Raw genomic sequence first — 26,904 nt, 5'->3', positions numbered from 1 at the left:
ATATTGGTAGCAGTAAAACAGACAGAGAGGCAAAAAGGCGGCCCCTTTCTTATGGCATAGGAAGGAAGAGTGCCTTGCCTACCTGTGGAGGTCGAAGAGTCTGGTCTTTATGTTCCCCAACAATCATTAACTGCCAAGTTGAATCAGAACTGTGGTTGTCTATAATATTGCCTGAAAATGCTATATTGAAGGCTTTGAAGCAGTAGAACCCTGTGGAGCTTTCCACAGCTGAAGTAGCAGAAGGGGGCTTTCGACAGGAGAGCAACGCCCTAAGAAGAAGCATCCGGACAAGTTATACTAAAGACGCTGCAGAAGTTACAAACATATGGACAGTTGTTGAAGTAGAAGTGGTACTTTTGTCTTTTGAACTGTGACATGTCCATCCTGGAACGTGGATATCCAGCATTGCCATTGGTCCTGTTTTTTATATTGGAATTGGAAGGTGAACTTTTCAACAGATGGATAAAAACCATTGCCAGTGGATTTTTATTTCGGTGAACTTTTGTTTCTTTTGGAACTTTCAAGAACTAATTCAAGACTTTGGGCCTCATTACGAGTCCGGCGGTAGCCGTGCCGGTAAGACCGGCAGGCTGCTGCCGGACCCATAGTGAATTAGCGGCGACGGACTTGCCGGAATTACCAGGGCATTACAGCCCCAGTGGTCTGGTAAATCTGGCGCTGGCAACTCTGTAAATCCCCATTCCTGTGCAATCCCATAGAACTCCACGGGAATGGGGACTGCAGAAACACTGGCACCATGTTGTAATGGTGCCGGTGTTTCCGTGCAATCCATGCGTGCGGGTGCCGGTGGGATGGCACCTGCCCGCAGAACTTGTAGTTTGCCGGTCTGGAAAACGGTGCTGGTACAGTTCTACTAGCACCGTTAATTCTGGACCAGCAAACTTGTAATGAGGGCCTGAAGACTTGGACAGATTGACTTTGGACAATCCTGGGAAAGGGCTCTACCCAGGACATGTGAAGGTAATCCAGGTGACTGGTTGTTTAGTAATCATTTATTTATGTTCTTTGTGATTTACTTTGTATGTTTTGATGTTTAGTGTGAGGACCAGTTTTGTGTATGCTAGGAGACTTTCCCTTAGAACCTATACTAGGTAGCGAGCTCCCTGGCAGAGTAGATTTAGTTAGGTTTTCTTTAGACTTTTTGGTATCAATAAAATGTCTAAAATTGAGAAAACGACATGTCGTTCTCGCATTACTGACCCCTCACACTTGTTTGTCATTATGACATCAGCAGTGATGAATCAGCACCTCAAAAGCTCTGAAAACTCAAGTGAGAGCGTGTTGGTCAGTCTTGTCGCCCCCAGCTGTTTTGTTTGTTTGAATAAAGTCTGGGATAGAACAGGAGGGGGTGTTATCCAGATCCCAAACAGGATTCAGAAAAGGACTATCAACGGCCCTAAATGGAGCTATTTTGAATCTCCTCAGCGAAACATCACTGGCCAGGGGAGGGACACCACTGTATGGAGCCTGGATAATTGAAATACACAGGGGAACAAGTGTAAGGGTGCGCCTAGACAACAGTGGCCACCTCTCTGAATCAGTCTCAGTGGAAAGAGGGGTAAGGCAGGGTTGCCTGGGGGCACCCACATTTTTCAATTTATTCCTGGCAGACACAGGAGAACATCTGATCTCGTCCGCGCTGGCCAGTCCAGAAATTAATAGAAGAAAAATATTCTGGCTGGCCTACGCGGACGACATCATCCTGCTTGATAGAACCGCCATTGGTCTGCAAAGATTACTGAACGGACTAAGTGAATATGCCAAGGAAAATGGGTTGTTAATAAACCCCAAGAAATCCAGGATACTAGTATTCAAGCACCCAAGGAAAAAAGTGAATTATAAGCACTGGATCCTGGATGGGCAAATCATTCCTCAACTGGAAGATCTCACATACTTGGGATATAAGATCTATGCTAGCCCATCCAGCTACACACTAGAGAGAGACATGCTCTCTAAAGCCCTCTCGTTAATTCCTCACCTGACTAACATCAGGAATAGATACTGCAAATTCTCAGTGGTCCCAATGATAAAATACTACCTGAGCAAAATAGTTCCAGTCTTGCTATATGGCCTAGAAGCCAAACCACAACTATCGAACTTTAATTGGGCCAAAGCAGAAGGCAGAATTTGGAAGAAAGCCCTTAATCTACCATGGAATACATCAGGTGGGCAACTGAACTTCAAACTGGGTCTAAAGTCTTTGAACTACTTGGCGGAATGGAAACTGACGTCCTTCTACAGGGAGATCATAAATCCCAAAAAGGGATCCCTATATGAGGACATCAATGAACACCATATCTATCTGAAATCCTACAGGGACTTAAACTGAAAATAAAAACTGCAATCTTGAGAACAGACTTAAGTTTGGAAATACTGGAGAATAATCGACTGAAAGTAAAACGGGAGCTGGAAGTATTGGATTGGATAGACACGATAGAAAATATCATCAACACCGAAAAACACCTTTCTGATAGTTGACAAGAAAATAGGTAGCCTCCCAAGGTATCTAGAAAACTTTCCGGATGCAAAAATTAGAAACAACTTCCTCAGAGCAAGACTGAATATACTACCGACGGGGGAAATACTAAATATCCGGAAACAGTCGGAACGGACAGTGTTATACTGCAAGGGATGTGCAGTCCCAGGAAACCAATCCCTGAGACATCTACTAACTGAATGCATAGGAACATGGGACCTACGGCTGAAAAAACTAGGAAGATTCGTAGAAAGATCGGACTGGTTAGCATCAGAAAATACGTGGCACAGAATAATTTCAGGCCACGAAATCCAATTTACAGCAGCAGTGGTGAACCTACTTCAATCCCTGCGCTTGGTATAGGGAAACATCTAAACTTGAGAGAAGAAGTGAAGAAGTAGATAAAAACCAGCATCGTAAAAAACCTGACAAAGGGGAAACCGGAATTATAAGCGCAACTAAAGGACAGGACTTTGAAGAAACCAAGATATGAGGAGGACTGGAAGCAAAGACAGAAAAAAGATAAGGAGCTATTACATCAGGGGAACTCGCATAATTATTAATCTGAAAACCCATCTGGACACGAGCTGGAGAAGAGAAAAGAGATGGCTTCTGTTTCCTTTCCTCGACTTCTGAACTGCTACGCTCCCGCCTGCTATCCTTCCTCTCCTCTCTCCCTTTTTCTTCTCATCTAACCTCCTAAATATTTATTATATTCTGCTTGTTTTATTCCCCCTTTCACTTCTCCCTTCTCTTGTTACTCCCTTTACTTCTCTCTTCCCTCCTTTCACTACTTTAGAATTGATTTCTTTTCCCCTACCTAAGAGGGGTAAGAAACTGCTCGTTTTATTAGTTTTATAGAAGGAAGTTCCTCTTTTTTCTCTATTAAATTGTTAAGGTTTCCTTTGTCTATGATATGTAGACTGCAAACCAAATACAATTTAAAAAAAATAATAATAAAGTCTGGGATACCTCACATTTTACGTACTCCATCCTCTGTGTCGTGTCTTCAATTGGCACCTTTTGGACCTTCACTACAGCTGGTTTCTGGATCTCCAACCACATTGCTTTCCATTGCAAGCCATTGCTGGTGAAACACTGGAAAGGTAACGAGCTAGGCAATTAGGTGTGTTTTCCTGTGTGATGAATCTGATGGTGTCATCACTCCTTTCCCAGTGGCAGCTTACCCTCATGTGGCACGGGGATGGCAGCCGCTACCTCAGCCTGACCCTCGGTGGTGGCCATAGGAGGGAGGACCACATGGGGAGAAGTGACCCACAGGGGAATGTCATGACATCATCGGACAAGACTTGCTATCCCCTTTCTTTAAGGATAGCACTTCTATTCCCCATGCCTTAATAGCATACTGTTTTAGCCCTCTTCATTCCCCCTCCAACACTAGTGAAAATACTCCTTTAAACTCTACATACAAGTCATCAAACGTGTCATTTAAAATGACTAAGAACACCTTCCCAGACTGTGAGCATCATTACGAGCTTGGTGGTAGCCATGGAGCAAAGCGGGCTCCTTTACCGGGTTCCTGCAATGGGGACTTACCGGGTCATTCCGACATAGGAGGACCCAGTAATTCCTCCTTGCAGAAACCCATCCACATTTCCATTTGATCCCCCATAGGGCTCAATGGGAATGGGGAGGGAGGTAATAACGGGCAGATTACATCAGGCCCGTTATTACCTCCCTCTTCCCCTCGCGGGACCCGGAAAAGACGTCTGGTTTAACCAGACGTCTGATCCGGGTCCCGCGACGGCAACCTCGTAATACGCGCTCCCGGAATGAAGGGGGCCGGTCCCGTACCGGCCCCCTTCATTCCCGGAATGCAAGGGTCGTAATGAGGCCCTGGGCCTCATTACGAGTTTGGAGGCAGCCATGGAGCTACTAGCTCCATGGCTGCCTCCAAACCGTGCTCCTTCACCGGGTTCCTGCAATGGGCACTTACCGGGTTACTCCGACATAAGAGGACCCGGTAAGTCCTCCTTGCAGGAACCATTCCCCATTCCTATTTGAGCCCCCACAGGGCTCAATGGGAATGGGGATGGAGGTAACAACGGGCACATTATGAGTGTCCCGCTGTTACCTCCTTCTTCCCCTCGCGGGACCCGGAAAGCACGCCTGGTTTACCCAGGCGTGCGATCCGGGTCCCATGATGGGAACCCTGTAATCAGCCCTGACGGAATGAAGGGGGCCGGTCCTGTACCGGCCCCCTTCATTCCGTCAGCGTAAAACTTATAATGAGGCCCCCTATGTCTACAAGTTATTAAAAACTGACTTCCCTTCTTCTAAGGACAAAAGCACTGCCACAAGGAAGATGAGCTGAGTTGTAGAGATCGATGAAGGACCAGAGCGTAAACTGCACTCTGGTTGTTGTGAGCCCATACTGGCCAGGACATTTAAACAGCAAAGACAGCTGACAGGGAGGAGCTGGTTGGAAAGGTCAAGTGATGTTGGTGCTGATCGGGGGACTGCTGGGCGAATGTGAGGTCCGTGGAGCAAACTGGCTCATGGGAGAAAGCGTAAGAGGCAGGACCGCTGCATGGCATGCCGCTGTACCGAAGAGCAGCCTCTGCGCTGTGGCGGTCCAAGAGAAGGGGGAACAGGCAGACGAGAGCCGTGGGAAGAGGACCCACATAGCCGGAAAGGCGAGCCCGAAGTAAGGAAGCAGGATGCCAGCGAGCCGGGGCAGGTTCACTGCGGGAGAAGCCATTCCCGCTACAGCAAACGGGTGACTCTGTCTGAGGGAGAAGGGGATACCATGGTATTTTGGCAACAAGACCGAACGCGAACAGAAGTAAATGAAGTAAAAGAGAAGGAACGAAAAGTTATGAGAAACTGTAAAATTTGCGAGTGTGAGCAACACACATATAAGAAAGCACTGGCAGGAAAGTATACCAGGCCTTTCAAGTCACAAGTGTTTTGTGTATGAAAAGAAGAGTTTGCATATAAGAAAGCTTTGCCAGGTGAGTATACCAATGAATCTCAAGTGATAAATGTTTTGTGTATGAAAAGAAGAGTTTGCATATAAGAAAGCACAAGTGTTTGGGGACTAGGTTTTAAGAATCCACTTGCGCTTCACTAGCTAGTTTGTTGATATTTTAGTTAGGGTTTGTAAGCTGCGAGGTCACGGTTCGTGGAGGTGATGCCATTAAGGAACACATTAACTGTCAGATGAAATATGTTATATATGCTATCATATGTACCTGTGAAGATCTATATGGGTAGCACTATCAGAGAACCCCGGACCAGAATCAGGGAACACCTGAATACAATAGGATCGCAAGAACCGAAACTACCCCTGGCAACCCACTGCCAGTCCACACACCAACAGGAACACAAGAAAAATATTCGATTTTTTGGACTACAAACAGCAGTGTGTGGTGCAAGAGGAAGAAATCGGGAACTAAAACTAAGACAGCAAGAAGCCCAAATGATGTGTCGATTTAGATGTGTAAACAATGGCCAGAATTCAGACCATGAATTTAATGTCTTTCTGTAATATAAAAAATAAGTGTTATAATACAATACTGAATGCTGCCAATGCATATCCAGAACTATTGACCCTGACACTGTACCCGTTATCTAGACAACCCCGCCAACAACCATGCCCATGCCCATTCCGCATGAACATGACTCGGGAGGATAGCTCAGCGGCAACGTGCTCGCCTTGGAAGCTAGACACCATGGAGCAACACAGGTTCGATCCCGGGTCCGTGATTAGAAACCTCTGGGTATTAAGCGCGGGGACATGTTATGATAAATAACATATCATAACATGTCCCCCAGGCAAATCAATCCCTACAACCAGGCCAGAACCAGTCCAAAATCAGACAAAAACACAAACGGTTGGGCAGCACTGCGTGCAACATAAGGGCAGCAGTTAGACTCCATGTAGCCCTGATGGAGTAGACCAACGGGACTTGACACATTACCCTGCCCGCAAGCAGCGCATGCAGAACTGGGTTGCAAGCACTGGCATGGACTGAGCAAATCGTGCTCTTTAGCTCCAAACTCCATGACCCAGCCAGGTAAGACCAAAAAACAGAGTCTGACCCAAAACCCTAAAATTCTTCTGCACTGGTTCCAAGTCCATTGCAAAACTATGGAATGAGAATGTTATGCATGTTGTATAGAAATATAGGGGGAACCCAAATCCTTAACCAACCTAAAGCTTTTAACGAAATAATTGTTTTAACCACAAGCCTTTAGGAATACGGGGATCTAACTTAGACACCTGAGCCCACACTAAAAGCAGGGTAGCCACTCTCCCAAGCACAGTCAGCAGCAATAGTGCAACCATGTACTCCTGACCACCACTGACACACACACCACAGGCAGTGAGAACCCTGTTCGCCCCCATGCACCAACCACCAGGCGACCCCCCTCAACTGATCCCAATGCTATAATCAGCCACCTATGACACTACCAATAAGCGCAAGGTATCCGGGTACAAACAAACCTCATAGAAGAAATCCCTGCCAGGAGAGTACACCAGGCATCCCAAGTCACAAGTATTTTGCTATGTTATGTTATGTTAAACATACGTGTACCACATAAGTTCACCCAAAGGGCGCTAGGACTTAAAACATGCTGGGCCAAACTAAAGCTAGAATAGCAGATTTATCAGCAAGCGCCGGAATTGCAAATGATTCTCAGTATTCCTGAGAGCTACCGGTAGATCATTCCACCGGTGGCAACAGAGAAAGCCCGCCCCCCACTCTGCAAAGGCGAAATTTAGGAATTTAGGAATCATAACAAGACAAGCATTACTGGAGCAGAGTGACCGCCCCGGAGTGTAAGGCAGGATCTTGTCTTGAAGGCAATCCGCTCCCTGGCGACCAAACAGAGGTATTTAAATGCAATCCTTTTGGCCACTGGGAGCCAGTGAAGAGAATGTAACACAGGGGTAATGTGGGAGACCTAAGGGGTGGAGGTAGAAACCCGGGAGATGAGGTTCTGCAGGAGCTACAGCCGATGTATGAGGCCAAGAGGCTCGGCCAATTACAGGGCATTGCAGTAATCTAGGTGACTCGTCACTAGCGAGGTGACTACCACAATTTGTAGGCGAATAGGCAAGAAAGGTAAGACCTTGCGGAGCACCTTAAGCAAGAAGTGACCTGTTTTGCAGACTGCACTCACCTGGCGAGCCATCAACAGTGAAGAAGAGAGCTAGACTCCCTGGTTCTTAAACGCTGTCACCGGAATAGGAGAAACACCCAGTGCAGATGGCCAGAAGGAAGAAGTCCAAGAAGCCGAGTCAGCATAACCTCTGTCTTATCCCTGCTTAGCTTGAGCCAATTGTTGTTCATCAAGACCCTTACAGCCAACAGGCATTCATAAAGGCGAGATGACACCTCAGCCCAGTAAAGTTCTAAACAGACCAGAATCTGGGTGTCTTCAGCATAGGAATAACACCTGAAGCATGTTTTGTGTATTGTTATTGTTGTTATTGTTATTTTGCATTTATATAGCACCTTATATACCATTGGTGTGGTCTGAAGGAGCTGGTAGGTTGAACGCCCTTGGGAACAGAAGTTCAGATCAGTAGAGAGAGTAGAGAGAGTCAAAGGTGCGTGTGAGCACCGGGTATGTGTGCAGCTGGTGCGGTATTCGTGTAATAGCTGCTTCTTAGCGGCAGGTGTGGTGGTTGAGAGATCAGTAGTATGTGTTCGGTCTGGCAGGATTTATCCAGACCAAGTGTGGCTGCGTTAGGCCTGAGGAGAACGCCTGGCTGGGGGGGGTGTTACCAGCAGTGTTTACATAGAGTGATGTGGAGTAAGCGGCGGATGTTGGTATGAGAACAGTTATACCGAATGGCGTCATAGCATCTCTGCGTTCTAGTTGAGTGGTGGTGTAAAGAAGAGAGTAAGCGTGGTATGAGAAGAAGTGTTTGCATTTAAGAAAAAACCTGTCAGGAGAGTATACCAGGCTATGCAAGTCATAAATGTTTGTGTTTAATGAAAAGAAGTGCAAATGAGAGAATCCCGGCATAACATATTTTTTGACATAGAACATGTTAGTTTTATATCTTCCCTTAAGAACTTCTGGAGGAAACAAATAAAATAATTGCAAGCATTAGCATAAAATGACTAGATACAAATTAAGCCAGCGGACAAAGGTTGACTATTATTACCATGATACTACCCAATATATACAACAATCTCTAAGACAACTCACCGATTCACCAACAGATATGAAACTTGATACAGACCCCTCTAAGGCGATAATGAATTTGATAAAAAATCTAATGGGGAAAGCTGATTTGGAACAGAGCGCTTTAGGTGAGTCTTTTACGCCCAGGTAACGACTTGGAGAGGGCCAATTAGAGGTGTCCGCTCATTTGGTCTAAAAAAAAAAAGATCGAATGACCATTTGGTCGAAACCAAATGGTTGAAAAAAAATGGTCGAAATTTTTAATTTATTTATTTATATTTTTTTTTTGTTTTGTTTGGTTAAAAAAAAATAATAATATATAAAAAGGGGGGCTGGGGGGAACCCCCCAAAATTTTTTTTAAAAAATGTAAACAAAACAACCCAAAAAAATTCGACCATTTGGATTTCGACCATTTGGTGTCCACCAAATGGTCATTCGACCATTTGGTTGTCGACCAAATGACTGGTAGCCCCAATTAGAGCATTTGAAACAATCTGATTGTCCCTCACAGGGTGCTAATATTAATAGGCAATCCCATTAATGATTTTAGTCTAGCAATGACAAATACTGAAAATAATCAGTCTCTTGAATATTTCTAATATTTGTGTTGCCTAGCGCACACCTAGGTTTAAGGTTTTTTTACAGGATTTGTTGAAAATTTACGGGGTGCCGGGGAGAATAACAACCTTGACACTGGGTTGTTTTAACCTATGTAAATCCAACAGATTGTCCACAAGATTGTGGAACTCTCCCGTCCCCTGCACACCCTTTATACTGTAGAAACAGTCAATATTTCTATACAATGGTAATATTCAGTTTCTTTCAGAAAAAAGAAGAAATTAATGAGAGAAGCTAATTCATGACACTATTATAATAAAACAGAATGATGGGGACCATCGGTTTTACTTGAATTTTAAATTAATTGTTATAGATATGAATTTCAATTCATTCATCATCCAGTCTTTGTAAACATAATAACATAAATGTGTTCATTTTGAGGTTACATTCAATATTATAATACAAGGGCATACAAGGTACTCATCACACTTTCTATGCAATAGGCTTTTCACATGATATATCCAAAGAAAGTAATGATGAATATTTTCTCGACGCGTTTCGGGGTGTCCCCTTCTTCAGGAATTGATAGCCCTCTTCATTGCCGTTAATCTTTGTTTCGTCTATAATGTATGATACAATAATCAAATTTTAGATTCTCACTGATAACTGTCATTTAACTCTTGGGAGAAATTTTTAATAATAATCACCTGGATGTTCAATGTGGAATATCCTAACTGGATTTATTATCAATAGCAATATCAGCCCAATAATGGTTATTCAACCTGTAGATGTGATAAAAAGACAATAGGGAAAGCTCAATTAAAAACGGGATCTTAATTCATGAAGGAAAATCTAGTCATGTAATATCTAAGAAAAAATATTACCTTTCGGTATTTCTGTAAAAAGCTACTACATCCATGGAATGGGTCGCTGTGGTATGTAGAGAGTCCTCAGGTACGGAGGTAGTGCAGTAATGGGCGATTCCTCCACTCGTGTCTGTAAAAACACGTATATATACTATATTAGATACACGAAAACAATGGGGTGGGATCATTCTGTGGAGAGTATTCTGTGAAGGCCTCTAGGCTCATGATATGCAATTGGGGAGCTGTTTACAAAGGATTCTCTTACCTCCTTCCTGAGAAGATGGCCGGTGCTGTAGCTCGAACCGTTCTACACGGTTTTCGCTAAAGATGGCCACTATTTACATTATGACGTCATCACGTCGAAGCGTGACGACGTCACTATGTTTAGAACGTCAGCGTGTGACGGGAAAACAGACGTCATACGGACATATTTTAGAAAACAATGTGTAATTAACCAATAGTATATAGGTGTATATCTATACTGGTGCAGGGAGTTTGAGTCAAATGAAATAAAGGTGAAAAGAGTCGAAAGATAAATGTGAGGAGTGTCTCATGTAACTTCTGGGAAATCTATTGTTTACCACGGACAAAAGTTAATCGAATATTGGACATCCGTGTGTTTACTATTTCAAGAGAAGCATGCTCACATTCTATGGTCTGTAACTTAATACATCCTATGTCAGTAAAAAATCATCCTAAGTGAACTGAACAAATTCAAAAATGTATTTAACAGCAATTGATATTGTATCCACACTGGGTTTCTGATTGGGTCAGGGGAAACAGTATTTAGTTACAAAAATGAGGCTAAACTGTAATCTTCGTTCATCCCATTGGGAGCTAGACTGTTTAGTCTCTCTATCCAGAAGATTTCCCTCTGGTTCATACGTCTGGCATGATTGCCACCTCTTGGGGCTCTGTTCACAATTTCCAAAATCACAACCTTTAGTTGAGAAATATTATGTTTCTTTATGGAAAAATGTCTTGCTACAGGTGAGTTAACACTGTTGGTACGTATGTTACTTTTGTGTTCATTCCAGCGCTCCTTGGCTTTCCTTTGTGTCTGTCCAACATAGTAAATGCCGCATGGGCAGCTTAAACCATAAATGATTGATTTCGTGTCACAAGTGGCAAAATCCTTTAGTGGGATTTTTTGGCCATTTGATGGGTGTCTTACATAGCTTCCCTTCATTATGTTGTTACAATTGCCACAACTGAGACAGGCAAACGTACCTATTTTCCTCTTGGTGAGGGTTCTTTGATTGTCCACTCTCGGTCTTTCTGCTTTAACTAGGCTATCCCTGAAGTTCCGACCCCTCTTGTAGGCGATTATGGGTGGTTCAGGAAATAGTCTCTTTAGTTGTGGATCCAATTTGATTATACCCCAGTTCTTCTTGATCATCCTTGTTATGTGATGACTCTGTGCTGAATATCTTAAAGCGTAGAGAAATGGGATCTCCTTAGATCTATTTCTTGATATACGGAGGTCTTTCCTCTCCAATGTGATTGTTTTTTCTTCTGCTTTCTTGATGATAGACTCTGGATAGCCTCTTTCCTTGTATCTTTGTGTCATCAATAGGTTTTCATTCCTCAGGGTGTCAGTTGTTGAGATAATTCTCTTTAGTCTAAGGAATTGACTGTAGGGCAAATTATTCTTTAAATGCGTCGGATGATGGCTCCTGAAGTGTAACGTGTTGTTAACATCGGTGGGTTTGTGATAAATATTGGTGATTATCCCATCTTCCCCAATCTCTAGTTCAACGTCCAAAAAATGTAGTTTAGGGGTTCCAATTTCCATCGTGAATTTGATTCTGTCGTGGCCTGAATTGATGTATTTTAGGAATTCCTCTAGTTCGTGATGTTGTCCTCTCCAAATGACGAAAACATCGTCAATGTATCTTTTCCAGGTGATGATTTTTTTGCTAAATTTTGTTGGTATCAAAATCCATTTCATCTCCAAATGGTACATGAATAGATTAGCATAGGCTGGGGCCATTGCTGACCCCATTGAAGTTCCTGATGCTTGTAAATAGTACTGCGTCCTGTATCTGAAATAGTTGTTAATGAGTATAATTTTGCTTAATTTCATTAGGAAGGTTTTGTTTGCTTCACATTCATTTCTTAGTAGACACCATTCGAGTGCTTCCAAACCGTCTTGATGTGGGATGCATGTATATAGACTCTGTACATCAAACGAAACCAGTAGATCATTTCTGTTAATATCTGTTAAGGTGTCTAGGTGATTGAGAAAATCTGTGGTATCTTTAAGATATGTTGTGGTTGTTTGGACTATGGGTTGTAATGCCTTGTCCACATAAACTGCTAGTGGGTTGAAGATACTATCAGTTCCCGCAACAATCGGTCTGAGGGGGGGTTTTGTCAAGTTCTTATGTATTTTTGGCAGTCCATAGAAGATTGGAGTAATAGGATGTTCATTAATCAAAAACAATTTAGTCTTGTTGGAAATCCATCCTTGGTCCTCAGCTTCCTCAAGCGTAGTTTCAATAATGCTTGATATTTCTCTGACCGGATCTTGTTCAATTTTTATGTACGTGTTCTCATCTGTTAGGAGCTCTAAAATCTTCTCCTCATAGTATACTTTCTGTGGATATACCATGTGAAAAGCCTATTGCATAGAAAGTGTGATGAGTACCTTGTATGCCCTTGTATTATAATATTGAATGTAACCTCAAAATGAACACATTTATGTTATTATGTTTACAAAGACTGGATGATGAATGAATTGAAATTCATATCTATAACAATTAATTTAAAATTCAATTAAAACCGATGGTCCCCATCATTCTGTTTTATTATAATAGTGTCATGAATTAGCTTCTCTCATTAATTTCTTCTTTTTTCTGAAAGAAACTGAATATTACCATTGTATAGAAATATTGACTGTTTCTTGAATATTTCTAACCAGATGCATCTTCCAGTATTGCTAAGCAAGCTGCAGACAGTGGGCCTCATCACGAGTTTGACCTGAGCCCTTAAATGCAGTGGTAACAGTATTACCACCACATTTAAGTGCTGGCCAAATCACGAGTTGGGTGGAAACTGAAATTTTTACCTCCAGCTTTTTGCTGGAGGTAAAAATTACTCTTTCCGATGCCATTACTGCCAGAGCAATTACCGCTGGTGGTAATAGCGCTCCTCAAACCCCTTGGGTCCTAAGGTCCATTGGACCCAATGGGTAATGGGAATTTACCACCTCCCCCTGAAAATCTTGATCCGGTGCAAATTGCGCCGGATTGAGTTGTGGTAGCGCTATTAGCGTTGGCCGTTATCCCGGCAGAATTACCGCCGGGATACCACCCAGCTCGTGATGACACCCAGTCAAAGGGCCTCATTACAAGGAAGGCGGTAGCCATGGCGCTATTAGCGCCATGGCTACCCCCTTACTGGCGTCGGAGGCCGGGTTCCCGGAATAGGGACTTACCGGCCTACTCCGACCTTTGCAGGACTGGTAAGTCCCCATTCCGGGAACCCTTCCCCATTCCCATTTGAGCCCCCATAGGGCTCAATGGGAATTGGGAAGGAGCAATTAACGGTACCGCAATTTGCGATACCGTTATTTGCACTGAAGTCCCTCAGCGGGTCCTGTCCTTAACGTGTGGTCTGACCACACGTTAAGGACAGGACCCGCTGAGGAACCTCGTAGTAGGGTGGTGGGGATTACCGGCACCGGTGCCCTTACCGGTGCCGGTAATCCCCTAGCACCTTCCATGTAATGAGGCCCAAAGTCCCAAAAGAAGCTTACAACATCTCCCAGTATTGCTAGGCAAGCTTCAGACAGTGACATTCTCATGAAGAGCATATGATATGCTCCTGAAATGAAAGGGTGTGTGCTACATTACACACCTGTGCCAATGTAAAAAGGGCAACACATTATGCAATAAAAGAAATCCCAGCAAAGTGTGATTTTGCAGAATAAGGGTAACCATCATATAAGTACAACAACCTTTACATCAACCGGATCACTCAAGTCCAGAGGGAACATATCAAATGAGAGGCAGGTATCTGAAGGTAAGGGGACCAGGGTAGAGTGATATTCAGGATAGTCTTCCTAATCATTTAACACTTTGAACCTCAGGTGAAATGAGATAAGTCCCATGTCCAGAGATCAGGGCTTGAAAAATCTACTATCCTACTCACATGGGCAAGGAGAGTTTATGAAGTGCGAGTTCCATTTCCATGGTACGCGATCTTGATGGGCAAGTATGGGGATGTTTGAAACGTATATGCCATTTACTGCAAACAAATTCTGTTTGCAGTAAATGGCAAAAAAGGTTTCCCGTGGATGGTTGACCTTTGGTTAGCAGCACTGCAAACCATTTGAAGTGTGCTTCAAGAAACACTTGTGCACAGGCGCGTTATAAATGACTTATATCATGCACCATTTTACAGAAATCACTGGTAAATATGTTGTCACCCATCACTATGGGGTGAGTGCATTTCTCTTAGGTCGAGTAGGTAAACTAAAGAACTCGCTCTGCAGGTCTAGTGGGATTGGAGATCGTACCATGCATCGCAGTAAGAAGCCCCTTGCACATGTATTTATTTCTCCAATATCATGGATATAGCACTAAACTAATCGCATGACTCTTCTCTCCCTAGGGGGTGGCATTGGATGCACACTGTGCTGCCCATATCCAGTTGGAGAGAAAGAAGATTGTCCTTGGAGTTGGGTGATGCCTCTGTTGGCCTCAGGAGTTCTAGAGCCATCGTAAAGCAGATAATAGTGGCAATGTTTTTAATTTCACAAGGATATGAATTTTAGGGGAGAAAGGAGAACAAAAGGAAACACACGACATCCAAGGGTGGGTGGGATCCAGAGAGGATGAGAACGGCTTATGAATAGAGGGTTCAATTATGAGTGTAGTAGGATAATGTGTTAGAGAGAGTGCATCCAATCTCAAATGAATAGATCCATAGAACAGGAGAAAGATCAGGAAGATCAGTGCCACATACAGAGCCGGCCAACGCAGAGAAGGGGTGTGGAAGGAAAAGGAATAACAAGGGAGATTGAATACTTTGCTGGGGCAAATCGACTACTTCATTAAGCTTTAAAAGGAAGTAGATGGGAAGTCCCACAAGGAGCTGGTCATATTCATGGTTGCTGAGGAGGGTTGTAGGCACTGAAAGGTGAGGTGAGGTCCGATTTTCAGAGGCTTAGCAAATTACGCCTGGCTGCTGTACCCATGGAGGTAAGGAACTATTTGGTGGATGAGATTGTTCTGAAAGAAAACCCCAAGGTTACAAGCGTATGACGATTGGTTGAGGATGCCAGGGGACAAAAGGTAGGAGATAGGCGATGGAATGAGAGATTTAAAGCTGAGAGGAATATTGTTACGGACTTGATGGTCGTGCAGATTAGTAAGCCTCCGTCCCCAAGTACCACACAGACAACGAGATATTCAGTGTCTGTGCAGTCTTTGAGGCCACAGGTTTTTTGTGAGCCGTCAGGTCTGGAACCGGGAACAGCCAGAAGGACCCCTGGAGCACTGCAAGGCAATAAGCGATTATCAGAACAATGTGCGTGTTGTACAATAAATACCCAGCAAGGAAAAGAGCACCGCTTACCTAGTGTATAGAAAGTGTCACCCTGATGGATAGTGGGGCCCTGAACGGGGCTTGGTGTGCGAGACTCTGTGGGTGGGCGCACACCGAGGTTTGAGGCAAATCCAGGTTATGCAGCCAGGCGAACGCCTTGCAGAGGCCGGTGGCCAATAATACCAAAACACAACGAAATCCGTGAGGCAATCCAAATCCAAGTCCGAGGTCGTAAACAAAATGCAAAGCCAAGGTTCAAAAATGCCAGAGGTGTAGACAATTTTTTTTATTTATTTAACATTTATAAAGCGCTCACACAGCCCACAGGCATCGAGGCGCTGTTACAGGAATTGTTTGTTTTTCTTAGTTGTGTAATTGTGTTGTTTTTTTTGTCTTAGTTACGTATTTATAACGCGCTTAAACTCCCAGAGGTTTCTAAGCGCGGACCCGGGGATCGAACCCGTTGTTGCTTCGTGTCGTCTTGCTTCCAAGACGCGCACAATGCCGCTGAGCTATCCTCCCGGGACAAATCAATCCAGTAGACAAATCCGAGGTCGTAACAGAGTTCAAGCCAAAGTTCACAAATGCCAAGGGTTAGACAAAAGCAATCCAGTAGACAAAATCCGAGGTCGTACACAGATCGTAGGAGCAAGGTTCAAAACAAGGAACAAGAGCCGTACAGTACTGAAAGAGTTCAGCTGTGAAGCAACGCTTCAGTGTTCCTGGCCGCTTTTGAATCCTTGAGAGAAATCACGTGATGCGTGTCACGTGATGCGGAAGCGTTGTCGTCACGTGACTCCTAGCGGTGCTCGCCCCCTCACGTGATGCGTGATCGTGTTGGCCCTCTCACGTGACGCGAGGACCGTTGCAAACGATGTGGATTGTTACGAGCTGCCAGTGGGAGTCTCCATTGTGCTTTCCAGCGCTGGGATGGCCGGTAAACCCCTGGTCCAAACAGTGTCTTGGTATGGCGGGTAAGATGATGCAGTCTCCGACTGCCAGAGTGCATAAACGGGACCCCCTGATGGATTTTGGCAGAGACCGGGCGTGCGGAGGGAGCAGGGAGAGGGTGTGCGGGAGAAAGCGTGACAGAGCCCCCCCTCAAAGGCCCACGACCCCGTGGGCTAGATGGGTAGTCCCTATGAAAATGGGCAACCAGGGTCGGGGCGTGCACATCTTGGGAAGGGACCCAGGAGCGGTCTTCAGGGCCATAACCCACCCAATCCACAAGATACTGAAGACGACCCCTGAGGAAACGAGAACCCAAAATGGCACTGACCTCGTACTCGTCAGGAGAGGACACAGAAACAGGAGCAGGAGGGGCACTAAGTCGGGTAGGAGCAAGACAGGGTTTGAGGAGGGAGGTGTGGAAAACAGGGTGAATCCGCCAGGTAGGGGGAACTGAAAGGCGCAAGGCCACAGGATTCAGGACCTTAGCAATCTTGTAGGGACCAACAAAGCGGGGCAGCAGCTTGCGACAGCCGGGTATATGCAAATGGCGGGTCGAGAGCCAAACCCGGTCACCCACACAATATTTAGGAGCCGCTAGTCGCCTCCTGTCTGCCTTGGTTTTCATCACCACCTGGGCCTCGCGCAAGTGGGTGAGTGTCTGGGCATGGATCGCGACCAAGTCACGAGTGCAGGCGTCTGCAGCAGGAGTGGCGGAGGGAAAATCAGGAAGAGGAAGGGCACGAGGATGCTGGCCGTACAAGGAATAAAAAGGGGAGAAACCAGTAGACGAGTGCCAGGAATTGTTATAGGCAAACTCAGCTAGGTGGAGCAGGTTAAACCAAGAATCCTGGTACTGGAGGGTAAGACAGCGCAGATACTGTTCCAGGGCCTGGTTCACTCTCTCGGTCTGCCCGTCACTTTCAGGATGATAGGCAGAGGAGAAGCGGGAATCGATACCCAAAAGGCCAGTGAGAGCACGCCAGAAACAAGACGTGAACTGGGACCCTCGGTCCGAAATAATGACCTGCGGGAGACCAAACAGACAGAAAACGGACTGAAAGAACAAACGGGCCAATGTGGGTGCTGAGGGTATTCCCGTACAAGGTATAAAGCGGGCCATTTTTGTGTAGGAGTCAATGATAACCCAGATCGTGTCGTAGCCTCGTCTGCGGGGTAGGTCAGTGATAAGGTCCATAGAGACCGTGTGCCAGGGCCTGGGCGGGACTGGTAGTGGTTGGAGCAGCCCCAGAGGCCGTCCCCTAGACGACTTGCACTGAGCGCATATTGAACAAGTGTTGACGTAGTTCTCTATGTCTCTCCTCATTGAAGGCCACCAGCACCACCGCTGTAGGAGTTCTAGAGTGCGTTTTTGCCCCGGGTGCCCGTTGACTGCAGCATCATGAGACCAAGCGAGTGCCTGATTGCGTGCATCGCTGGTTGGGAGAAATAGTTTTCCTTGAATAAAAGGCAACCCCTCCTGTAGTTGAACGTCCCACTCATTTAAGGCATGTGGGTGTTGGGAAACCCAGTGTCTGATGGTGGTAAGCATAGGAGGGGATGGTGTACACACACAGATGACGTGGCCCTTTTCTAACAATGTGTCGGGAAATAGAGGTAACGATTCCCCCCCAGGAGACCGGGAAAGTGCATCCGCCTTGCCGTGGGAGAGACCCGGCCTATGTTTCACCACAAAGTCAAATGCTGCAAGAAAGAGATGCCAGCGGACATGCCTGCTGTTTGTACACTTCAGCGTTGCTAGATCTTGCAGGTTCTTATGATCAGAATATACCACCGTCTGGTGTTTTGCCCCGATGAGGTGGTGTCGCCATGTCTGGAGGGCGTCCTTGATGGCTAACAGTTCCTTTTCGGTAACTGTATAGTGGGATTCGGCTGGAGTGAATTTCCGGGAATGATAGGCTACCGGATGTAGACGGCCTGTAGTCGGACAAGACTGGGAAAGGACTGCCCCTAATGCGAAAGAGGAGGCGTCTGCTTCTAGGATGAACGGGAGTTCTGGGTCTGGGTGTTGTAAGACCGGAGCCGAGGCAAACCTAGATTTAAGTGCCTCAAATGCCTTTTGGTGTTCGGGAGTCCAATTAAACGGAACAAGAGGGCTGGTCAGGGCTGTGAGGGGAGAAACAATGGCCGAGAAACCGGCGATAAAGCGTCGATAAAAATTGGCGAAGCCAAGGAAAGACTGGAGTTGTTTAACATTGACCGGGGCAGGCCATTCCATGATGGCTCGAACTTTCGACAAATTCATGGAGAGACCCCCGGGGGTGATGTGAAAGCCCAGGAAATCCACCTCCTTTGAGTGAAACAAGCACTTTTCTGGTTTAGCAAATAAAGCATTGTTCTTGAGACGGGATAGGACTTCTCTGACATGCGTGACATGTTCTTCCAAGGAGGGCGAAAATATCAGTATGTCATCCAGATAGACAACAACATAGACATCAAGAATGTCAGAGAAGACTTTGTTGACGAAACGCTGGAAGGTGGCAGGGGCGTTACACAGCCCGAAAGGCATTACTGTATACTCATATAACCCTTGTCGGGAGCAGAACGCCGTCTTCCATTCGTCTCCATGGCGCATTCGGATCAAGTTGTATGCCCCCCTTAGATCCAGCTTAGTGAAGATGGACGCACGTGTCAGTCTATCAAGCAAGGTGGAGATAAGCGGGATGGGATACCTGTTCTTTATAGTGATGGCATTCAACCGTCTATAGTCTATGCATGGTCGTAGGTCACCCTCCTTTTTGGGCACAAAAAAGATAGGGCTGGCGGCTGGGGAACAAGAGGGACGAATGTGGCCTAACCGTAGGGCTTGTTGTATATAGTCCTTCAAAACGGTTTCTTCGGAATGGGATAGTGAGTAAATCCTACCCTTTGGTATTGGTGCATCGGGAATCAAGTTAATGGGGCAGTCATAAGGCCTATGCGGTGGGAGACCCTCCGCCGTGGCTTTATCAAAAACCTGCAGATAATCGTGGTAATCAGCAGGAATACCAGCTGTAACAGCCCCCACGGTATGTGTAGGTGTGGGTGGAACAACATCCTCAATTCGAGAAGAGGCCATGGCGCCAAGAATAGCGGCGGGAGAGGTGAGTCTCTCGGGTTCTGTTAAGCAGAAATGCTGACATACATCTGATTCAAACGTTACCTGCCCAGTGCCCCAATTGATCAAGGGGTTGTGTTGTCTTAACCAGGGTATGCCCAGTATGATACCAAACTGGGGCGTGGTGATAAGGTCGAAAGACATGGTTTCTTTATGGGTGTCCTGAATCACCACTTCTAGAGGGGCAGTCTGCTGTTTGATTGGACCAGGCGAAAGGGAGGTGCCGTCAACCGCTTGTACAGGCTCAGGATGTCCTTTCTGAACTAGGGGCAGATTGTGATGCTGGGCTAAAGTGATGTCAAGAAAACAGCCAGTGGCCCCTGAGTCAATCACGATGCGTACGGCATGCATGACCTCCCTAGAGGGTTTCAGCAGTGCATGTACTACTATGGGTCTGATAGGGCCAAATACGGGTCCAGTGGGGGTCAATGAAGGGCTCGCCGGTACCCCCGATCTCAAGGGCGAGCCTTCGGAAAACCCAGAGTTTTGTTTTTTGGCCGACGGGGACATTCTCTTACATAATGCCCACTAGTCCCACAGTAAAAACAGGCATTACTGGTTCTCCTGCGTTCCCGCTCAACTGAGGTTATAGGACTACGGATGCCACCAATTTGCATAGGTTCACCACCAGTGGCAGTTGAAGCGGGAGAGAGCTGGCCAGAATTAAACGTCTCTGCTTTACGCTCGGTTCTGCGAGCGTCCACCTGGAGAGTGAGATCAACAAGATCAGAGAAAACAGAAGGAAGGGATGGAACCACCGCGAGGGCGTCTTTCATGGGGTTGCATAACCCTCGATAATAGACAATCGCCTTTTTCTGCTCTGGCCAGGACGTTTCTGCTGCAAGCTGGTTGAAACGAGTGATGTACTCAATCAGAGAAAGCTTGCCCTGTGATTGTTCAAGGAGTTCCAGGTCTCGTGATTGGGCCTTATAACGGGTATCGAACACTTTCGCCATCTCGGACACTAGTAGTTCGAAATCATACAAAGCTGGATGGTCGTTCTCTAGTAATGGATTCGCCCAAGTAGCGGCTACACCGGATAAGTGGGACAGAAGAAAAGCGGCCTTGGTAACGGAGTCGGGGAAGGCCTGGGGTCTGCACAAAAAGTGTAGTTTGCACTGGTTGATGAATGTGCGATATTTCCGGGGATCGCCTTGGTAGCGTTCTGGAGCCGCCAGGGGAAGAGGAGTTGAGAGTAGAACAGGCGTGGGAATAGGAGGCAGAGTAGGGGCAGGCTGGAGTGGAGGGTTGGGATCCCCAAACTCAGCGTCAACAGGCAAAGGTTGGCGTGCGCTTTGTAAGGCGTCGAGACGATGGTGAATGGCAGTGGTTGCGGCGGCCATGTCGGTCCTAAGGGCCGCGACAGCCTGCATTAGAGCGGTCACAGGGTCCCCGGCGGAGGCATCCATAATCAGCACGACCAAGAAGGCTTCACAGTCTGTTACGGACTTGATCTTGATGGTCGTGCAGATTAGTAAGCCTCCGTCCCCAAGTACCACACAGACAACGAGATATTCAGTGTCTGTGCAGTCTTTGAGGCCACAGGTTTTTTGTGAGCCGTCAGGTCTGGAACCGGGAACAGCCAGAAGGACCCCTGGAGCACTGCAAGGCAATAAGCGATTATCAGAACAATGTGCGTGTTGTACAATAAATACCCAGCAAGGAAAAGAGCACCGCTTACCTAGTGTATAGAAAGTGTCACCCTGATGGATAGTGGGGCCCTGAACGGGGCTTGGTGTGCGAGACTCTGTGGGTGGGCGCACACCGAGGTTTGAGGCAAATCCAGGTTATGCAGCCAGGCGAACGCCTTGCAGAGGCCGGTGGCCAATAATACCAAAACACAACGAAATCCGTGAGGCAATCCAAATCCAAGTCCGAGGTCGTAAACAAAATGCAAAGCCAAGGTTCAAAAATGCCAGAGGTGTAGACAAATCAATCCAGTAGACAAATCCGAGGTCGTAACAGAGTTCAAGCCAAAGTTCACAAATGCCAAGGGTTAGACAAAAGCAATCCAGTAGACAAAATCCGAGGTCGTACACAGATCGTAGGAGCAAGGGTCAAAACAAGGAACAAGTACTGAAAGAGTTCAGCTGTGAAGCAACGCTTCAGTGTTCCTGGCCGCTTTTGAATCCTTGAGAGAAATCACGTGATGCGTGTCACGTGATGCGGAAGCGTTGTCGTCACGTGACTCCTGGCGGTGCTCGCCCCCTCACGTGATGCGTGATCGTGTTGGCCCTCTCACTTGACGCGAGGACCGTTGCAAACGATGTGGATTGTTACGAGCTGCCAGTGGGAGTCTCCATTGTGCTTTCCAGCGCTGGGATGGCCGGTAAACCCCTGGTCCAAACAGTGTCTTGGTATGGCGGGTAAGATGATGCAGTCTCCGACTGCCAGAGTGCATAAACGGGACCCCCTGATGGATTTTGGCAGAGACCGGGCGTGCGGAGGGAGCAGGGAGAGGGTGTGTGGGAGAAAGCGTGACAAATATGTCTTCCGGTTTGGAAGTTTATCATCTGAGACTGCAGAGAGCACTTCGGTGGTGAATGGAAGAGAGATATAGGAGAATGTGAGTAGGCAATTCTGAGGAGGAGAAAAAGATGTGAGAATGATCTGCAAGACATTTGTGTAATGGAATCCAAAGAAGGAGATCAGCTTCCAAAAAAGGAGTGTCAGAGTGCACCAATCAGAAAATGAAAGGCTGTTCCTTGGGGAAGTCCCACTGGGAGAAGAAATGGCAGAGGACATGTAGAATGCGCCTAGGATAAGGCCAATGTCTGATTCTTGTGGAGCTCCCACCTTAGGAGTGGCTGAGAAGATGTAGAATGAACCAATGAGAAGATTAATGATTGATCCTTAGGGCCGTCCCACACGTAAGGGATGGCAGAGGAGATGTAGAATGAACCAATGAGAAAATTAATGATCGATCCTTAGGGCCGTCCCACACGTAAGGGATGGCAGAGGAGATGTAGAATGAACCAATGAGAAGATTAATGATCGATCCTTAGGGCCGACCCACACGTAAGGGATGGCAGAGGAGATGTAGAATGAACCAATAAGAAGATTAATGATCGATCCTTAGGGCCGTCCCACACGTAAGGGATGGCAGAGGAGATGTAGAATGAACCAATGAGAAGATTAATGATCGATCCTTAGGGCCGTCCCACACGAAAGGGATGGCAGAGGAGATGTAGAATGAACCAATAAGAAGATTAATGATCGATCCTTAGGGCCATCCTCCTCCTCTGCCATCCCACACGTAAGGGATGGCAGAGGAGATGTAGAATGAACCAATGAGAAGATTAATGATCGATCCTTAGGGCCGTCCCACACGAAAGGGATGGCAGAGGAGATGTAGAATGAACCAATGAGAGGGTTAATGATCTATCCTTAGGGCCGTCCCACACGTAAGGGATGGCGGAGGAGATGTAGAATGAATCAATGAGAAGATTACTGATCGATCCTTAGGGCCGTCCCACACGTAAGGGATGGCAGAGGAAATATAGAATGTGCCTAGGAGAAGGCCAATGTCTGATTCTTTTGGAGCTCCCATCTTGGGAATGGCTGAGCAGATGTGGATTGAACCAATGAGAAGATTAATGATCGATCCTTAGGGGCATCCCACACGTCAGGGAAGGCGGAGGAGATAGAAAATGTACCACAATGAAGACAAAAGAACAGTCTTTGTGGAATCCCCACTGGTAGGGAGATCGCAGAGGAGGGGTAGACTGTACACGGTGAAGACCAAAGACGAATTCTTGGGGAACTCCCACTTGGCAGAGGATGGCTAGAGGAGGTGTACAAGATACCAAGTAAAGAAACACTGGCCGATTCTTGGGGAATTCAGACTGGGAGTGGAATCACAAAGGGGGTGTAGAGTGTACCAATGAGAAGACCAAAGAATAATCCTTGGGCAAGTCTTACTGGTAGGGAGATGGCAGAGGAGGGTTACAATGTACCACAGCGAAGACCAATACTCTGGGACTTCCCACCTGGATGAGGATAGCAGAGGAGGTCTAAAGTGTACCAGTGAGAAGACCAAAGACAGATACTTGGATAAGTCCCACAGGGAGGGTGAAGGCATAGGGGGTGTAACAACACGTGCCTTCCCCGCCACCGGCGGGGGTCTCAGGGGCGGTCTAAAGTGTACCAGTGAGAAGACCAAAGACAGATACTTGGATAAGTCCCACAGGGAGGGTGAAGGCATAGGGGGTGTAACAACACGTGCCTTCTCTGCCACATGCGGGGGTGGCAGGGACGGTCTAAAGTGTACCAGTGAGAAGACCAAAGACAGATACTTGGATAAGTCCCACAGGGAGGGTGAAGGCATAGGGGGTGTAACAACACGTGCCTTCTCTGCCACAGGCGGGGGTGGCAGGGGAGGTCTAAAGTGTACCAGTGAGAAGACCAAAGACAGATACTTGGATAAGTCCCACAGGGAGGGTGAAGGCATAGGGGGTGTAACAACACGTGCCTTCTCTGCCACAGGCGGGGGTGGCAGGGGAGGTCTAAAGTATACCAGTGAGAAGACCAAAGACAGATACTTGGATAAGTCCCACAGGGAGGGTGAAGGCATAGGGGGTGTAACAACACGTTCCTTCTCTGCCACAGGCGGGGGTGGCAGGGGAGGTCTAAAGTATACCAGTGAGAAGACCAAAGACAGATACTTGGATAAGTCCCACAGGGAGGGTGAAGGCATAGGGGGTGTAACAACACGTGCCTTCTCTGCCACAGGCGGGGGTGGCAGGGGTGGTCTAAAGTATACCAGTGAGAAGACCAAAGACAGATACTTGGATAAGTCCCACAGGGAGGGTGAAGGCATAGGGGGTGTAACAACACGTGCCTTCTCTGCCACAGGCGGGGGTGGCAGGGGAGGTCTAAAGTATACCAGTGAGAAGACCAAAGACAGATACTTGGATAAGTCCCACAGGGAGGGTGAAGGCATAGGGGGTGTAACAACACGTGCCTTCTCTGCCACAGGCGGGGGTGGCAGGGGTGGTCTAAAGTATACCAGTGAGAAGACCAAAGACAGATACTTGGATAAGTCCCACAGGGAGGGTGAAGGCATAGGGGGTGTAACAACACGTGCCTTCTCTGCCACAGGCGGGGGTGGCAGGGGAGGTCTAAAGTATACCAGTGAGAAGACCAAAGACAGATACTTGGATAAGTCCCACAGGGAGGGTGAAGGCATAGGGGGTGTAACAACACGTGCCTTCTCTGCCACAGGCGGGGGTGGCAGGGGTGGTCTAAAGTATACCAGTGAGAAGACCAAAGACAGATACTTGGATAAGTCCCACAGGGAGGGTGAAGGCATAGGGGGTGTAACAACACGTGCCTTCTCTGCCACAGGCGGGGGTGGCAGGGGAGGTCTAAAGTATACCAGTGAGAAGACCAAAGACAGATACTTGGATAAGTCCCACAGGGAGGGTGAAGGCATAGGGGGTGTAACAACACGTGCCTTCTCTGCCACAGGCGGGGGTGGCAGGGGAGGTCTAAAGTATACCAGTGAGAAGACCAAAGACAGATACTTGGATAAGTCCCACAGGGAGGGTGAAGGCATAGGGGGTGTAACAACACGTGCCTTCTCTGCCACAGGCGGGGGTGGCAGGGGTGGTCTAAAGTATACCAGTGAGAAGACCAAAGACAGATACTTGGATAAGTCCCACAGGGAGGGTGAAGGCATAGGGGGTGTAACAACACGTGCCTTCTCTGCCACAGGCGGGGGTGGCAGGGGTGGTCTAAAGTATACCAGTGAGAAGACCAAAGACAGATACTTGGATAAGTCCCACAGGGAGGGTGAAGGCATAGGGGGTGTAACAACACGTGCCTTCTCTGCCACAGGCGGGGGTGGCAGGGGAGGTCTAAAGTATACCAGTGAGAAGACCAAAGACAGATACTTGGATAAGTCCCACAGGGAGGGTGAAGGCATAGGGGGTGTAACAACACGTGCCTTCTCTGCCACAGGCGGGGGTGGCAGGGGTGGTCTAAAGTATACCAGTGAGAAGACCAAAGACAGATACTTGGATAAGTCCCACAGGGAGGGTGAAGGCATAGGGGGTGTAACAACACGTGCCTTCTCTGCCACAGGCGGGGGTGGCAGGGGAGGTCTAAAGTATACCAGTGAGAAGACCAAAGACAGATACTTGGATAAGTCCCACAGGGAGGGTGAAGGCATAGTGGGTGTAACAACACGTGCCTTCTCTGCCACAGGCGGGGGTGGCAGGGACGGTCTAAAGTATACCAGTGAGAAGACCAAAGACAGATACTTGGATAAGTCCCACAGGGAGGGTGAAGGCATAGGGGGTGTAACAACACGTGCCTTCTCTGCCACAGGCGGGGGTGGCAGGGGAGGTCTAAAGTATACCAGTGAGAAGACCAAAGACAGATACTTGGATAAGTCCCACAGGGAGGGTGAAGGCATAGGGGGTGTAACAACACGTGCCTTCTCTGCCACAGGCGGGGGTGGCAGGGGAGGTCTAAAGTATACCAGTGAGAAGACCAAAGACAGATACTTGGATAAGTCCCACAGGGAGGGTGAAGGCATAGGGGGTGTAACAACACGTGCCTTCTCTGCCACAGGCGGGGGTGGCAGGGGTGGTCTAAAGTATACCAGTGAGAAGACCAAAGACAGATACTTGGATAAGTCCCACAGGGAGGGTGAAGGCATAGGGGGTGTAACAACACGTGCCTTCTCTGCCACAGGCGGGGGTGGCAGGGACGGTCTAAAGTATACCAGTGAGAAGACCAAAGACAGATACTTGGATAAGTCCCACAGGGAGGGTGAAGGCATAGGGGGTGTAACAACACGTGCCTTCTCTGCCACAGGCGGGGGTGGCAGGGGAAGTCTAAAGTATACCAGTGAGAAGACCAAAGACAGATACTTGGATAAGTCCCACAGGGAGGGTGAAGGCATAGGGGGTGTAACAACACGTGCCTTCTCTGCCACAGGCGGGGGTGGCAGGGGAGGTCTAAAGTATACCAGTGAGAAGACCAAAGACAGATACTTGGATAAGTCCCACAGGGAGGGTGAAGGCATAGGGGGTGTAACAACACGTGCCTTCTCTGCCACAGGCGGGGGTGGCAGGGGAGGTCTAAAGTGTACCAGTGAGAAGACCAAAGACAGATACTTGGATAAGTCCCACAGGGAGGGTGAAGGCATAGGGGGTGTAACAACACGTGCCTTCTCTGCCACAGGCGGGGG

At 47.2% G+C, this 26,904-nt stretch overlaps 2 protein-coding genes across 4 annotated transcripts in view; one reads left to right on the top strand and one right to left on the bottom strand.

The window, feature by feature from the left end:
• Positions 1-26,904, top strand: part of LOC138551563 (zinc finger protein 271-like) — a 259,519-nt gene that overhangs the window by 98,093 nt on the left and 134,522 nt on the right. The window lies entirely within an intron of this gene.
• LOC138551589 (zinc finger protein 79-like) overlaps positions 1-26,904 on the bottom strand; it is a 59,261-nt gene that overhangs the window by 31,507 nt on the left and 850 nt on the right. Inside the window, exons 1-3 of one of the 3 annotated variants that reach the window (XR_011295318.1) lie at positions 10,106-11,581; positions 9,929-10,003; positions 9,566-9,841 (exon numbers count right to left, since the gene is read on the bottom strand). The exons of 1 other annotated variant lie outside the window; for it this stretch is intronic. The gene's annotated coding sequence lies outside the window, so the exon portion shown is untranslated. Of the gene's footprint in view, positions 1-9,565; positions 9,842-9,928; positions 11,582-26,904 lie in introns of those variants that run through there. One more of the 3 variants, XR_011295324.1, reaches the window with a different exon arrangement.

This window comes from Ambystoma mexicanum, chromosome 1q (genome assembly GCF_040938575.1).
Source record: "Ambystoma mexicanum isolate Mex_15411 chromosome 1q, UKY_AmexF1_1, whole genome shotgun sequence".
NCBI classification, from domain to species: domain Eukaryota; kingdom Metazoa; phylum Chordata; class Amphibia; order Caudata; family Ambystomatidae; genus Ambystoma; species Ambystoma mexicanum.
The sequence above is the reverse complement of the archived record's forward strand: the minus strand, read 5'-3'. Positions and strand labels throughout refer to the sequence as shown.